We start from the raw sequence: 16,939 nt of genomic DNA, 5'->3' as shown, positions 1-16,939 counted from the left end.
ACTGTAAAAACAAACAGATGGTCCCTAATCTTTAATATGAAAAAGGATCAAGGGTGGTGGTGGAATAAAAGAACAAGCTAAGTAAACAAACCAAACCAAACAAAAAGAACCCAACCCAAAACCACTGCCAGAAGACCTATCAGGTACTGAGTTTATCCAAGGAAAAACTTTGATGATTCACAAGCAGCTATTAGCTGCCAATCTTTTCACTTTGCTTGCTGCGCATGTAGTACTGCCCATCACCTGCTGTTAATTATAACATCCTATAAATCTAATGTCAGAAGACTAGCACTGGGACACAGTGCTTGCCCTGGCTTAATGGACACTCTAGGAAAAAAATAATTTTTCAAAACGTATTCCTGGACAAGCTTCTATGAACCTGGCATTGTCGTGGTCTGATATTAAGAAAAAACACAAGTGAGTGCCTTTAAACAAATAAGGTGCTGGCTTTTTACATTCATTGTGGTTTCAAGCACCATATCAAAAACCACTATGATGGGAAGCTATCATTTAATAAATCAAAAAAGCTTACTCGGTAATAAATATTTTTCTTAGAAACCACAATATTCTCTTTTCTATGGATCATATGACTTTCCAGTTCCTGAATTTTTTTACATCACTGGACTAACAAAGGAACATGGGAAATAACTCTGCATGGTGAAATCATTCAGTTAAGCTATGCCTACACTGTGGCTAGAACAACTTAAAAATATGTGATTTCAGGCATAGGTGATCAAATTATTCCCTTTTTCAGGTAGTCACCAGTTGGCTGAATTTGGCAGTGCTACCTTTCTGAGATAAGGAAAGTGTTTAGTTTTGACTAAATAATTTAAATTTAATTTCATTAATTGCTGCTATTGACTCTGTTCTGTGTTGGCTGCTACTCGGGTAACTTCCACTTATATTGATAAATCAGCCTTTGCAGTTAGCAGTGAAAAGAAAGCCAGTATTTAAAATAAAAAATAAACATGAAAGAAACTGTGCAAAGACAGATTCTACTCTCAGTGACAGCAGTCAATTTAGATTTGGTCTAGACACAAGTACTGTAAAGATTTGCATATAAACATCTATAAGAAACATACTGCTGCATTTACACAGAGGTATTCCCATGTGTAGAATAACCTGTAGACATAAAACATCAAATTGACTGGCACCTATCTATTGACATTACCACAGACTATCAGGTGGTCTTAAATATTCAGTGACAGGCTTTGCTGGAAACATACATGCACTTCCATACTTGCAAGTATTTGTATATCAATTAATATGTAAGTGAGTTTCATCTAAAGAAAAGAAGTAATAAATTCTTCTGTAAGTAATACTGCTCTGTACAAAAGTCCTTCAAGTTTTCCAGTGTCTGCTAAGAAAGGCATATAAAAGTTTATACAAAGTCTGAAGAATCACCTTGTTTTACTGGAATCCGTTTTATGATGCACTTCTCATGCAAAGACCACTGTATTCCAATTTTTTTGGTTCCACAATTATTCAATATTCTGAATTTTTGTGTTCCTGGGTGTGAGATTCTTATTCTAATGAAGTGCAATGTGGACATGAATATACTTGTATAGCTTCAATGACTTACTGGCTCTGCTTGCTGGTAAAAATATGGTTTTGATTATCCTAAAAACTCTTGATTCAACCTACTTTGGGGAAGTTGAGCTATATTGTTTTTTTACTGCTCATATGACATGGTGTGCATTCTAGCTGAAATCCAAGGTACTGTACAGTGGACTCGCATCAAAAGAGAAACTGGTGCAGCAAACCTTGACTGGAAGCTGAAATGTAACTTAAGGAATATTAGTAACAGAAACGTATTGAAATCAGAGTTCTGGCTTTAAGCAAAGAATTTCTCAGCAGTCCAATGTGCCGGTTTAGGAGACGGATAGGACAAAAATTGCTGAAAATATATAAGAAATATGAAGCCTTGGAAAAAAAATAAAACTGGAGTATCATTTGTTTAACAGACAAGCTTTAAATGACCTCAAAGAACTATGTTCCATGTTGGTTACTGTTTTGTAATGGAATTCTAGTACTTTGAAAGCAAACATGGAGCCTGCAGCTTTGTTAGATATATCTATCCTCTAGCTGATCTTTCTGTGCTCCCAGCTCTGCATTTTATTTCTTTTTGTGTGGAGTGGTGATTTTATGACAACCCATTTAAATCTTCAGGATTCATGTTAATATACTATGAATGTTGTGCAATGCTATTAGGGTACAGAATTATTAGTACCCTATGTATTAGTACAGAAAGTCACAGAGCTCCTGTTAATACCAACCTTATCGATTCAATTTGGAATATGTTAAAATTGACAGTATCTTGGTTACTGGTGTGCCAGGAAAGGAAAAGATACTTTCTGAAAATCATCCTAACCTAGCTTGGTTCTGAAGTTAATTATAGCTCTGCATGCTTATGGGCAAACCTCAGAGCCACCTGCTTAGGTTGTATTTTTTTACTACAATTCTACAGTTGAGTGCCATCCTGTCTGCATCGTCAGCTGCATGTTCCTGTAACACACTGTGCCTACATCATCCCTGTGATGCTGAACTGCTGTTCAGCATCGAGGGATGCTGAACAGGGAAAACATGACACTGCTGACCAGTGACTGGTGGGCTTTCAGAAAGGCACCTTTCCTGCTGAGTGAGTCATACTTATGAAGTAAACCACTGTAGGCATGCCTATCCCAACGAGCAGAAACTGATTTCAATTTGCATCTGAAAAGAAGATTATTTTGTCAGCAAAGCCTCCCTCTCCCAGAATACCCTGACATCTTCTGGCTTTGTGAATGGAGAAGTTCTCATCTCTGCCTAGAGGTCAGGATTCTCATGTACTTTCTACCTCTTGTCTCTGAAGATTTTTGACAAGACAGATCCTTTTTGATGGCAGTAACTTTTCTTAGGATATGGAACTTAGGCGTGTTAATTGCATTGTTTCAGCATTGTAGACTTTTTCATTAATTATGTCAGAAAATTACCTCAATTTAATACAGCAGTACTTCACTATATCAATTCTAATGTCCAGACTCCACATCCAGTAATAAAGAGATCACAACAGTGCTGAGTATCAAATTTGAAGGATTCTGACAATCTGCATTGTCTTTTCTAGAAAGAGAAGGAAGAAAGAATGTGTTAATAGCCTTCAAAAAGGCAGGAGAGCAAAAAGATATTTTTGACTTGAATAAACAAGCTACCGAGAGTTTATTTTATTTTCTTATTTTAAAATTTTTGACATAATCAGACATTAATACATGAAATAAACATGAAACAGGCAGGGAAAATTGTGTTTAAAACTGTTGCTCAGGTTACAAAGGCACCATGAACAGCTCATATTTTGGTTTGTTCTGTTTTTATGTGTTATATCATCTGCGTTCCTCGCCTATGCTTTGGTGCAACTCTGTAATTCACAGTGTTATTTTCTCACTGGACAACTTTGCATATTACAAAGGATCATTCTTTGTAGTTGTACACAACTAGTTTTTCTCTCCTCAACAGCAGTCAATTTCAAGCTTGGTCAGAATTTTAAACAACCAAAAGCTGGAAAGATGAGAGAGAAAATTGAAGTACTTCAGTGTACAGTGTAAGCTCTGGTTTATCACAAAATACCAGACAACAAATTGCATCAACCAAAGCTAAAACCAAAGTAGTTTTTCCTCTGCCTCATAAATGAGTAACAGTCGACAGCTCTGGAATGTGCACTCCTCTCCTATGAAAACATTTTTCCGCTCTGCCTTTTCCAAAACTCAGAAGTTCAAAGCTAAACTACTACATGTTATAAAAGAACAAATTTACCATGACACTTAAACAGACATGAGTCAGTGTATTCAGATTTCTTGAGGGAGGAAGGAGTTATGTTTCTTGTTAAGGCAAGGTTTGCAGTAAAGAACTTATTTTTATAGTTTCATATATCTCCCTTTAATTATTTATTCACACAGATGTTCTGTTTTACTGCACAGTTAAAGCTGTAAATCATGCCCTTTTTGTAATGGATATATTAATTGAGGTTTGCAACATTTCTCCTCACAGAGCAAAATATGAACACCTTTGTTCAACAAATGGGCCAATGCAATCACAGACATGAGGACATTTGCTTCACTATTATTTAGGATATCTGTGGGTGTCTGGGAACCTCAGCAGTTTCTCTTTGCTCTGGAGAGTGCTACTTGTGTTTTTAGAAATGGCATGAGCAAGGGGGCCAGCATGTATGTTAACGGCAGAGACAAAATGAGGTGGCTGTGGACAACCTATATCTGGAATAAAATGCAAGCAATTTTGTGTTTTCTTAAATGTGAGATGTAGAACATAATAGATTAAGCAGCTGAATCACTGTATGTAGTTTTTAAAGCTGTCTAGGAAACTTGGAACACCATTTTCATTTATTTGGAACAAGTGGTTGACTCATTTGTCTGCCTTGAAAAACCTCTATAACTGTTCCTGACTGGAATAAGATGAATATTCTGAAAGTCATTGCTCTTGTGAAACAGGAAAGAAGCACATAAAGTCCCAGAGCTCCTGTTAATACCGAACCTCATTGAATGTAATATCAGTTTAGAATATGTTAAAGGATGCAAACTTCTCCTAGGTACTGTAGCAGCTTTAAAATGTCCACTCTTTCAAGAAGATTGATGTGGCCAAGTCTTGTCCCTTGTGGATTTTGTCCTTCGTACAAAATTTGGGGTAGCTAGATCAAAGGTCTGCTCTAGATTCAGACCTTTGACACTGAATGTTCTGTTCAGTAGGATGGAACCAAAATCAGAAAATCCTTGAGCATGGAGAAAACTGAGATATCAAACTGTATCCAACAGCCCTTGCACACCATCAGGATTGAGTTTTCCCTGATTAATAAATACGTAAAGATTTATTAGGTCAGTCTCTAAAAGCATTGTTTAGCAACTGTAGAGACAATATGCTCAAATCGAGGGGCACAATTTTTTTCCTTCAAATGTAATTTTTTTTTTTCCTGGCTGGTTGCTTTACCTATAGTAATAAGTTCTCTTTAACCTTTTTAATATTCTACTATATTTCACATTGGAATACAGAGAGGCTTTAATGCAATTAATATATAGGGTATTAAAACTTTTAACTTTTTAAATTTGAATGTTTTGATTTTTCATTTGTCGGTTTTAGAGACTTTAATGAACTGTACCATTGAATTTAATGCTGGTTATGACGGAGATCATCTGTGGCAAGTAACATCTCTAGTTAGGGAGAATGTCACAGTCAGTTTTGTTGGATACAGGCATGTCACAGTGGAGATAATGGCTAGAAGCATAAGTCACCTGAAGAGGGGAACCTGCATTAAGTGGCCCACTGGGTAGATGAACCATATTTGATAAACTTTGGAATAAGGACAAAAGTGAACTCTCCATGATAAACAATAAACTAATTTAAATTTTAGTCATCATGCATTAAAATTTCAAAGTTACTAAGAAAGCAACACCAGGATATAAATGTCATTGAGCAATAGAGGGCAATTAGGAGGCAGTGCCTTGATAGAAAGAGGGCAGCTGATTAGTACCAGGTCAGTAGTAGCTGTGCTGGCCTCCTGTGTGCAAATAAGGATGAAAAGGGGTCCCTGCCCCTTTTCCCTGGAGCCAGGCATAGTGCTCACCTAAAAGCAGCTTTGTCTGGCTACATGAGCAACACAGGCAGCAATGCCTTACATGTTATGGACCAGTCAGAACCATAGTTTGGGCAAAATCAGTACCAAACAGTGCAATAAGGATCACACAGGGCAAATATATTCCTTTGGCTCTTGCTTCCACCTCCCACGTTATGCAAGTGAGCAGGGCAAGGACTTTCACCAGAAGTTAGGAAAACTGTGATTTATAATGTTGGTGGCAGGTGGAACAGGGGAGACTGTGGGACCAAGGGAGCCAAGTATTTTAAGCATCTGTTATAGGCCTGTGCCAGATGCAGGATACCAGACAAGATGTGCCATTTGTCTGTTCTTGAATGGAATTTCCTATGTTCCTAATACCAAGCAAACTCTGTTTATTTATAATGTAACTACTTCTGGTTTTGTAGAGATGATTTACAGGACATTTCATCTTTTTACTTTCACAATTAAATTTAAACTCTTAAAAAGTTATTTATTTAGCTGTGTAAATTCAGTCAGGAGGCTGTTTTGCTTTGTCATGAGTGAATCTGTAAAGGCTGGAACACTACTCAGTTTAGGGAGGGTGCCTTTTGTAGTTTCATGAAGTACAAATTTCTCTTGTCTGGGTTAAAAATGGGGACTTGGGTTCTTAAAAGTCCTGTATCAGGCAGTGATTTCAAGTGATTGTTTGCATGGGCACAGAGAGAAGAATGATTTGGGAAATACTGACTGTTCTCTCCTGACAGTGAGATTCCAATTCTAAGTGATAATATTTAATAAGTAATTCCAATTGTTTCCCGAAGGAATAAGAAGGAATTTATAAGCAAAACATTTTCTCAGAATATGTAAATTCAAAATAACAGCTTCCTAGTGGAAATTCAAGCATTTGTAGTAAAAGGAAATGTTTCCCAATTCTTGGAGTGCATTTCTTGACAAATTTTGACAGAAACACAGACTTCCCAGAGTAACAGCATCTCACAATGAGACTGATTATCTGGACTTGATTATCCTACCTTTAAGTCTCTGGGCAATCTTGTTAATACAAAAGATGTAAGCCATAAATTACATTTAAGACCAGGAAAAAAAGTCAGTGCTGATATATATAGCTCGAAAAGCAAATTGGAACAGCCCTACTGTCCCAAGACCTGGACTCCAGAGTAAGCCAATTGCACAGAAGGTCTATCTTTTGCATATCAACCTTGCTTACTGTCAGCATCCTTCCCTGTCACCAGTGGAATTCCTGTTTGCTCTTGCTCCAAAGGCACATCAGGCTGGACACATCAAACCTGCCAGCCTTTTTCATGAGTCTGTTCTGGTACCTCTGCTCCAAGATCACATCTCACAGTCCTTTACCAGCAGGCTGTGTCCTGATTACCTCACTGCTCTCTGAACTAAGACCTTTCTTTCAACTGTTGCTAGACTTTGAGTTTACAGGCAGTGACACCCAAGAGAGACTTCTTGATCTGGCCCTCAGTTGACCCTAGATTTTTCACTGAAATGCCTTGGTTTCTCTTGGACAGGAAAAGAGAATTTAAAATAAAGAAAAATTTACAAGATGGAAGAAGTGAAAAGGTGTAGTGATGAATTTACTAACAAAACCATAAGGCCCACAATACAACTAATCACAAACCAAGTTCCTCTGTGACATTCCCTCTAAAATTTTAGGTCACAACATATATCAAAGCATGTGCCATTAACTGCCTGCATAAATATGCTTCATGAGCTCATCCTTTCCTGCCTCACTTTTTCTGTTTGTAAAGCTAAGGCTATATTATTAGACTGGGGCAGTACTCTGAAGTCCAGCTTCTGACAAGATTTAGAATAATTACTGCAGCAGATGTCAGAATCAAGTGAAAGCAGCCATTCAACAATCAAAGTACAAACCACAATCATCACTTATGTTGTGTGCTATTGCAGGTACAGAACCAGCAAAGCAGAAAAATGTTCACACTTACTTCTAGATGTAATCCTCTGTTAGGAGAGTATCTCCCTCCCCCCCCCCCCCCAAAAAGGTTTTTCTAGTACACTTTGCTGATTTTAGCTGCAGCTAGAAAAGATACAGCTGTGGTTTTTGGCTTATACAGCTTGAAGCTTGAGCTCAACAATCAGCAACAGCTTAGTCTGAGCTGTTTTACAAAACTATTTTTCTGTAAACATTTTCATTCAATATGTTACCATGTGATATTTGTACTCCCTTAAAGCACTAGTGATGTGTGCCTTATCTTCATACTGCCTGACTGATCAAATACTTACTTGGGAGGTGGTCTGAAAGCTGGGGACAGAGGAAAGACAAAACATTTAATGATAGCTGGATTCTGACACAGAGTCCTGTGATAGTCCAACAAGCTGCTGCTGAGTGACACAGAGAGCAGTATCTCAATTGGCAGTTGAATGAACATAGTCAGTTTGAAGAAGTTGTTATAAGTTAGCCATTAGCTCATGGCTTTGAAAACTGTCATTTGCAAATGGACCCCACAGGTCATAAAATAGAGGATCCATGCTGGGGCTTGGGGGTTTTGCACACATTTACACTCTCAGGTACTCAGGTCCTTGCTTGAGGTTCAGGACAATCATAAATGTAGCTAAATCATACAGTGTACAGAGACTGCTTTAAGGAGGCTGCTGCTTCCCACAAAGATAAAGTCAAGCCAAGAATAGCATGTGTTTCCTTCTCTGCATCTAAGTGGTTGCTTATGTTCAAAAATGAATTAAATATTCAATGAAAACAAGAATCTTCACTGACACAATCACTGCTTCTTAATATTGTAACACAAAATAGTGTTGTCTCGCCCAAGCGTGCCTGGCTCTTTGAGAATAGTGAAGACAGGACAGTATTTGGATAGCTGCTGTTTTTTCTGAAGAGTGTGCCTGTTATGGGGGCATGTTCACAAAGGTTTTAGTCCAGAAAGAAAGAGGTACATCTGGAAAGAGCATAAACCATGTTGCCAGATTGGCACTGCTACTAGAAATAATTATTTCTCAGGAAAGTACCAAAATGTGGCTGTCTGGTTTGTCCACAAGTATCTGGGCATTTTTCTTGGCAGGCACAGATACTGGTGGGTGTTTGGCATTTTGACTGCTGCTCCCCAACTAGTGTCTATTCTTTCTCTGCTGAAGATGGAAGAATACACTTGTGGTTCAATCACTGGCCTAGGGATTAGGGAAAATGGTTCTGCTCAGATTTTAGTCTGCATGCTTGGCCAGGTCACTTAAGGAAAAATTTTGAGAAGTGCCCAGCACCCACAAACAAGATCAGATTTTTCAAAAGCTCTCTGCCTCCACTGAGGCAATGGACAGATGATCAAAGGAACTTAGAAAATCTGTCTGCAAGTGTCATTGTGAGAGCTACTGGGTGCTGATCACTTGTGAAAATCTGGTTCTTACTGAGGTGATCAGATGGAAATCAAACTCTCCATCTAGCTCCCACCATGATGGGAAGACACTTGAGAATCTGGCCAGGAACAATCTCCTGAAATGCTACACCAGGAACTTTCTCTGTGCCTCAATTTCCTCTAAAATGAGAGTGATGTCAGCGTGCCTGTAAGGACAAATTTATTAACCTGCTGTGTGTGAGGTCCTTGGATGCTTCTGAAGCCACAAAAGGGAGGTGAAGCATTTGTAGCATAGTGTCTTTCCAGACATACCAATCATCCGTGTAAACAGGACTGTGTTAAAGTGACTGGAGCAGGAGTCCAAGGGTCAGCTTTCTTCGGTGTACAATTTACAAGCCTTGAAGTTCAGGAGCTACTGCTTTTTGTTTGTCTCGAACCCTTGATCATGAGTCAGGACTTAACCATGCTAGCAGGGGTAACATACAGAACAAAAGAACACAGACTTAAAAACCTTTGTGCAGAACAAAGCAGTGCCAGGAAAATACATTGTAAAGAAATGATGAGGCTGTTCCATTCAGCTGTTTGCCTTCTGAACTCCCTGCTTCTTGAGTACAGTAGTTTTATAATTTTCTTTCCTCACATGATATTTCTTTCCTCACATCCCACCCAAGTGTTTGGTATTTTTGGGAGAGTTCTGAGGGTTCAGAATTTCAGCTCCACAGGACTGGCTATTCTTACATTAGATACCATATACAGTAGTATCTTTTGCAGGTGGGTTTTTTGATTTTAAGATCCAGGAACATTAACTTTAAAATTGACCTTATTTTACTTTCCTCCTATTTTTTTTTCCTTTAACTTACAGCAGTTTCAGTTTTGCCTCCAGATGTGGAAATCTGAAAGGTCCTGAACCTCCTGGAGTGTGTGCTGGAGCAGCTTTCCTTCTCTCTCTGAGCAGGCTTCCCTCACGTGATGTGACATTTTCTTTCCAGCTGAGAGTTGAGACCCCCCGGCCCCCGCAGCTCCCTTCATTTTTGGCCTTCCAGCACCATCGGCATCTGTGCAAGCTAATGCTGCCCAGATCCTTCTCCAAGGGGCACCGAGGGCTGGCACACAGCAGCAAAATCCGGGATCTGTAACTCCGAAACCCAAGAAACCTCAAATGTATTGAGTATTTCCCTAAATGCTCCTCAGCTGACTGGGCTGTGGGGAGCTTCTGCTCTCCTCAACCCTTGCCTCTCCTTTGGGAATGGGAGGCGCAGGTTGTAAATGAGTTTTCTGTCTGCCCCTGTGCAGAAATGGCGCTCACATTTGAGCGTGAGGGAACCACAACCACCGCAGGAGCTGAGAGGTGCTTCAGGGAGAAGGTGCCCAGCCTGACTGACAGGGGCCCTGAGCCAGGGCCATGCTTGGGCTGGCCCTGCCCTCACCACAGCCTGGGGAGGGTGAGATGTCTCTACAATCTGGTGAGAGTAAACTATCACCCCCCCGCCAGGCCATGGCAGCTTTCCTCAAGACCGTGCCACCGGCCGGTATTGGCCATGGAGCAAGGTGAAGCCCTCAGGGCACCCTGCAGTTTGGTTTTGTTTTAGAGTAGACTACAACACCATTAAAACTCAATCATCACTAAATGCAATCCACTTGTTGGAAAATATGGAATATGTAAAATTTTCTTAAGAAAGGATTTTCTTTAATGCTTAATCTTTGTATACTTTCAAGCCTAATCAACAAGAAGGGAGATTTAATCCACAAAACAGAGACTAGCTAACAAGCAAGCTCTAAGAGATGGCCAGGGGGTAGAAAAACTAATTACTTGTTGGTAGAATTGCCTTGTTAAGGTTTAGGCCTTGATGTTAAGGTTTAGGCCTTCACATGCTTCTGTCATCTTAGACCTGGTGAGAGATTAACAAAGCTTGGGAAGACGGATGCCCACTGACAGTGGACACAGTGAACACAGAATGCACAAATGCAGACAAACTCCTGCTATCTTCATAGCTTTTGGGCATTAGGTACAACATTTCATGTTTTCCTGAAGCTCTCTCAACTCTCTCAATGGGCAGCTGAGAGAGCAAAAATATTTCTCCTCATCATGTCTGGTGGTAGAGAAGGAGAAGCCAGGAAGGAAGGGTTGCTGCAGCCCGAGATTGAGGTCTCTGATGCTGAATGCCCCCAGAAAGTGCCATGTTAGTTCCTCAGTCTCCTTCAGGTTTGGGAGGAATTGCAGGAGCAGCTCTCAGTCTCAGCTGCAGTCATTGTTTTGAAGGATAAGGCTGTGCATATCTTGTGAATGTCCAAGCTAAAATCCCAGCTCTTGAAATGTGCTTGACAAGCGGAGCAGTGAAAATATAATAGGCTTCTGTTTACTTATTGTTGAAATACTTGTTTTCAGGAGATATGCAGCTAGTAAAAGTTAGTTCAAAGCACATGTAGCAGAGAAAATACGTTTGAGCAATCATAAATTTTATTTTGCTTGTCAGTCATTTTGTATTGAGCTCTTGACAGTGTTTAGCATAGAAGTGAGAGATGGGATGTTGAAAATAGTGTATTTAGAAAAATAATATAAAATATTCATTGTAAGTGAATTCTGAACTCAGTGAAAGGCAGTTTTTGTGCTTGAAATTTGAATCAAAGAGTTATCTCATCCTGACGCTGGAACAGAAATATTCCATAAGAATCACAGGCCAGAACTAACCACTGCTTGGATTTTAAACATTGAGTATTTGTAGCTAGTTGCTTAAGAGCAATCTAAAATCAAACCAAATAAAGGTGACATTACAAAACATACCTGAGATGAATGGATTTCCTTTAAACTACAATTTAAAAGCCATCTGCTAATTCTACCAGTGCATTAAAAAAAAAAAAAAAACTCCGGTAAATTACTCTTTAATCAACTATGATGACTGAATGTTATACAGTTTTCTGGATGAACAATGTTTTTAGCTGAGACTAGTAATGCAAGCTTAGGGAACAATCCTGAAATGTAATCCATGTTTCCTGATGTATTAAGATATCCAAAAGATAATAACAGTCTGTCAGAGTTCCTAAGCATAAAAACTAAAAAAAACCCAACAAACCCTTGCAGGAGCAGCTTGGACTGTACTGCACAGGCATCCTAAATTTAGACAGGGTGGCTGAACTGGAAGAGAGCAAAAAGTCCTCCAACAGACACAGAATGTCCAACTATGACACCACTTTCTTCCATGGAAGACAGGACCTGCTGCTGCATCTGCACCAACAGGAACATAAAGCAGAACAGCCCAGAGCTCTCACTGCCTGGCTTTGAATGCAGCTTGTGTGCACAGCAGGAACTCAGCTCATCATGAACACCTTCAGCCTTCACTGCAGCATATTTTTGAGCTATTCATCCATTAGGCTGGGATAAGATGGGACAGAATCCTTCCAGTTGTTAATTCACTTAGGGAATTAATAAACAGGCATGGTAGCTGTTCTGAACTAACATTCAGCCTGTGATTACGTAATAAAGTATTGAGGGTTGTCAGTAACCTACAACAGCTTATCACAAGGCGTACCTACAGTGAATGGTGCAGTCCTGCAGTATCTTCAACTAGAGCGTAATAATGATTACAGCTATTTTTGAAAGTATAGCTAGATTTTGCTAAGCTCTGCCCACCTTCAGCAAAAGTCTGTCCATTTACTGTAGGGCTTGTGTTCTGTTTTCAGTGGTGGGGTTTTTTTGTTTGGCGGGGTGTTTTTGGTTTTTTTGGGGTTTTTTTGTTTGTTTTGGTTTTTTTGTTGTTGTTTGTTTTGTGGGTTTTTGTTGTTGTTGTTGTTTTTTGTTTTTACCCAGAGTTAACCAGAACTTGAGAACTTGTCTTTGATTCTTTAAATCCTTTTCCCTATCAACTCAGCAACCACAGAGGCAGTTTATTACTGAAAATAAATCTAAGATACAGTTTTGGCCAGCATTGTCTTGGAACGTTCATTTTATTAACACGGTTTTGGTTTTATTTCAAAAATACTTTGACAAGCACTGACATTTTTGGAATCAGTAAAGCACAAGAGACTTACTCCTAAAGGCCTAAGCATTGCACTTTTCTGCAGCAAACAATGTGACATGCTACTATGGTAAATTCAATTCAAGCCACTGACTGAAAGGAAATAAGTACTGAATGTTGTCTTTTTTTCCCCTTAATTTTCTAACATATGTTTTGTGCGAATGCTAGTGCTTATGAGATATACTTCCTTAACTCCTCTTCGCTTATTTGCTTTTCACCTATAGTGCAGGTTACGTCGTAGAGGGAGGACCCTGGTTACTCATTGTAGCATTAATTCTCCTATTTGAAACAGGTTAGCCTGTTAATGGGGAGGGAGTCATAAAGTTCTTATATTTTTGTAGTGTATAGCTTTAACACACTCTTTCTTGCTGGCTGCTTGAGGGCCCACAATCTAATTGGGAAATCAGTATTTATCTGCTCATAGAGATTGCATTTTTTTAAAGGAGCTGTACCCCCTTTGAATAGTCCTTAATTCGCTTCATGAGGGTTTGTAGGTTTTCCTTGGAGAAGAACTGAGAGTGAACTAGAATTAGATTAGCTTCACAGGCAACCAGCTATCACCCAGCTCGACTGGTTTTTCACCTCTACTGACAAGTCATCCCACTCTTTTGCCACAGAGATGGGTTCGCTCAATAACAGCTGCTCGTAAGCAGACCTATTAATGCTGGCAACACAAACTGTCCTCACACACCTGCTTTTATTGCTCAGCTTTGACCTAAAGCAACTACATCTTGGCTTTCTGCGGAAATCTGCCAACAAGTGTCCCAGTTGAGTATTTTACATTAATATCCATCAACTGAGAGTTCAACTAAGATCACTTACTTCATTTAAAAAGGAATACTAGGAAATATCAGAACCCTGTTGTTGTTGTTGGTATTCTTTAAGGCAAGCTGAAAGAAAATTTCAGATCTCCAAGCTACATAAAGACTCTTGTTCTGATACTGTGCATTGACTGCAACTCCATGTGTGCTGGGAAGAATGGAAGGGCAGAACAGAGGTGAGTTATGTGCTAGCATAAGCAGACTTGACTGCTAGATTCCTTTAGTGGTAAATTGATTATCTTTTGTTTGTGTGTCCCTGGGGCTGTGCCACCTTCCATTCTGTCCCTTTGAAAAAACTATGTTGAGTGAGAGGCAAAGTAAGCATTTCCATCCCAGAAATTATGTATTACATACATGTGTTGTTGCTTCATATAATAAGAGTGGGTTTTCTTAGAAACTTGTTTTACTCTCCATAATTTTCTGTTGCAAAAATGGTCAAATGCTTTGGTTGGAGTTCGCTTATGCAAATCCACAGTGTGCTACTGTCAGCCTCTCACTTTCAGAGTGAAGAATGCAGAAGTATGTTGGTCTGGAAAGAGTGGTTGCTTTTTAAGTTAGCAGGAAACATGCTGCAGATGTTTCAAAGTTCTGGCTTTTAATATACCTTTGATATCTACTATGTCAAGCTGTTAATTCTGCCTCATTCTTCCTTTAATGGGATAGGGTTTATATTGCCATGATAGATTCCTAGGAGCTGAAGTAAACTGGCATAGCTGATCCAGGAGTTTGTTAGTTTTAGTGCTGTGGATATTTTTTTAAAACAAAAACCTTTTCTTAAGTTTGCAGTACTTTTTTTTTTTTTCATCTCAGCTGTATTTCAAAGTGACTGCATAAATTTTATGACCTGTTTCTCCAGTTGTGTACCCAGGAATGGAAGAATGGAAAGGAAGTAGTTAGGTTCTTTTTCTATTTTGTTTTGTGGTGCAGTTTTTGTTAGTTTTGCTTTGTTGGTTTGGTTTTTTTTTTTGTTTTTTTTTTTTTTACGCTTAGAGTGCTCTTTTTGGTACCATTTACTTCTTACTTGCAAATGTGAGAGTTCTCAGAAGCTGTCACTTTGGAGTGTTACACTTCAGGATTGCCAAGAATATTTGTGCTAACTGCCCAGATGTCTCTAAAATGAGTGTAATGAGCACAGACATGCATTTGTCTTGAAGAGGTGGAAAAAGCAAGGTGTGCATAAGATGCAGAACAGAAGGATGCCCTGGTTATGTAGAATTATGAATGGCATAGCTGCAGTCATGCTTCCACATCCAAAGTGGAAAATTTCTTACCTACCAGGCAGTCCACATTATTTTTGAGTGCCCTCATGTTGAACTCAGTGTGGTTGTTGATGAGATCCCAATAAAGAATGATGTCCACAGATGTGCACAGACACCACAGTCATCAGCTTACCACTGGCTCACAGCACTGAGAATAGAACTTCAGACCTTCGCCTCTGCAAACACAGCTGCTCATCTGGTCTGGGCTTTGTAGCCAGCAGAGGGAAGTGATAAACACTCTCATAGGGCTGCTTTATGTGTTTTTTATAACCAAGGGAGGCCACTGATTCTCACTACATTCTGAAAAGGGTCCATGTCATGTCACCCCTATACAGTTTCATCTGCCATTCATAAGCGACAAATTTACATTTATCTTGATTTTGCTATACAATATGGACTTGCATGAAATTTTGATCACCTAAACATGTCCCAAGGCTTCATAGTGGTATTAACTCCCTACAGTGCAATTATGAGACATTAAATTCATTACACATCAAGACAATTACAGAAACACATCCAACATCTCAGGAGTGCAGGAAGAGCAAGCATTATTGTTTGCTGGTGACTACAGGGAATACACATACTTATTGCTCAAGACCCACAAAGAGGCTTCAGAACCAGGAGTCATCATAATCTTTCTGAACATATATATATATATATATATATATATATATATATATGTATATCCACAACTGATTTCTGTTTGCAGAGGGAAAGCCACAAAAAAGGCAACAACACTTACACAAAACTCTAGAAAGTGTAACTGGCAAAAATAAAGATAATTTGTACAGTTAAGTACAGATGTTTGCTTTTTTTTTAACAGGCTGAACACACCACCTCTAATGGTTTTTAATTGTCTTGTTCCTCACTACATTACCTCCACTAAAACATTCCTCTTTTAGGAATATGACATTAGTGTAAATTAAAAATTATCTCCCTGTAGAAAGAAAGAACATACAGCCTACAATAACTGGAAGGCAAAAGAAGTAAGGGAAAGTATAGGTATGTATTTAAGATCCACAGATAAAACTTAATCTTACCTCCCCTGAGATACATAGCAAGATACAGAATAAGGGGGCAGAAAATTCTGCCATGCAGATATGCTCACAGATATATAAAAATTGCCTTCTGTGGCAGATAGTGAGATGACTATTAATGGTTCCTTTTCTAGTCCTCCAGTTACCTGTCACATATTCACAACTTTCTCTACAAACAATGCACGCTTAGCAGTAATTTTTAAGCTAAAAGAGTAAGAGAGAAGACCTCTATTGCTAGGGTGATAACTCTGGAAATTGAGCACTGGAATTTGTTGGGTGAGGTGTGTTTTTCTGTTTATTTAGTTTTGGTTTTGTTTTGTTGGCTTTGAGGTTTATTTGAAATTCAGTATTTGCAAGGCCATAGGAGCAATTATGAATCTGTACCCTAATAAATTAACTTAAGGGCTGAAAACTTGAGGGATAGGACAAAGCTGGTCATTTGGGCTTTGGTTCTTGTCTGTTTGCTTGCTTGTTTGTTTGAATGGGTATGAAATGATATCCCATGTGTTTATAGAAGAGAAAGAGAAAGGAAGATTAATCTTAATGTCCCCTACAAGATCCTTTCAATAATTTTGCTTAAGCCCTCTGAGCTTCTCTTTGAGCTCTTTACTGCTGCTGAGTTACCAAGGCTGATTTCTATAGTCAGATGTCGTCTAGGATTTCTCTGTCCATGGCAGTGGATCTCTGCTTCCTCAGCCTGCCAAGACTAGGCTGGTCTCCTTTAACCACAGAGTGTAAGAAAGAGATGAGCATTTGCTTATTTATTTGTTTATTTACACCCTTCAAGAATGATTTATTCGTAAATCCTACAAAGGGGTTTGTAAAGGGTTTCACAGGAATTTTGAAAGTGTTAGGAGTAAATTACCTCTCTCAAAATTTGTCAC

General features: G+C 39.0%; 1 protein-coding gene across 2 annotated transcripts in view; it reads right to left on the bottom strand.

Moving 5' to 3' along the window:
* Window positions 1-16,939, bottom strand: part of COL8A1 (collagen type VIII alpha 1 chain) — an 89,045-nt gene that overhangs the window by 69,266 nt on the left and 2,840 nt on the right. Inside the window, exon 2 of one of the 2 annotated variants that reach the window (XM_014272033.3) lies at window positions 2,973-3,099. The exons of the other annotated variant lie outside the window; for it this stretch is intronic. The gene's annotated coding sequence lies outside the window, so the exon portion shown is untranslated. The remainder of the gene's footprint in view (window positions 1-2,972; window positions 3,100-16,939) is intronic. 2 annotated transcript variants of the gene reach the window in all.

The sequence above is a fragment of the Zonotrichia albicollis genome, chromosome 2 (genome assembly GCF_047830755.1).
Source record: "Zonotrichia albicollis isolate bZonAlb1 chromosome 2, bZonAlb1.hap1, whole genome shotgun sequence".
Classification (NCBI taxonomy): Eukaryota; Metazoa; Chordata; class Aves; order Passeriformes; family Passerellidae; genus Zonotrichia; species Zonotrichia albicollis.
This window is presented reverse-complemented; position numbering and strand designations above follow the sequence as displayed.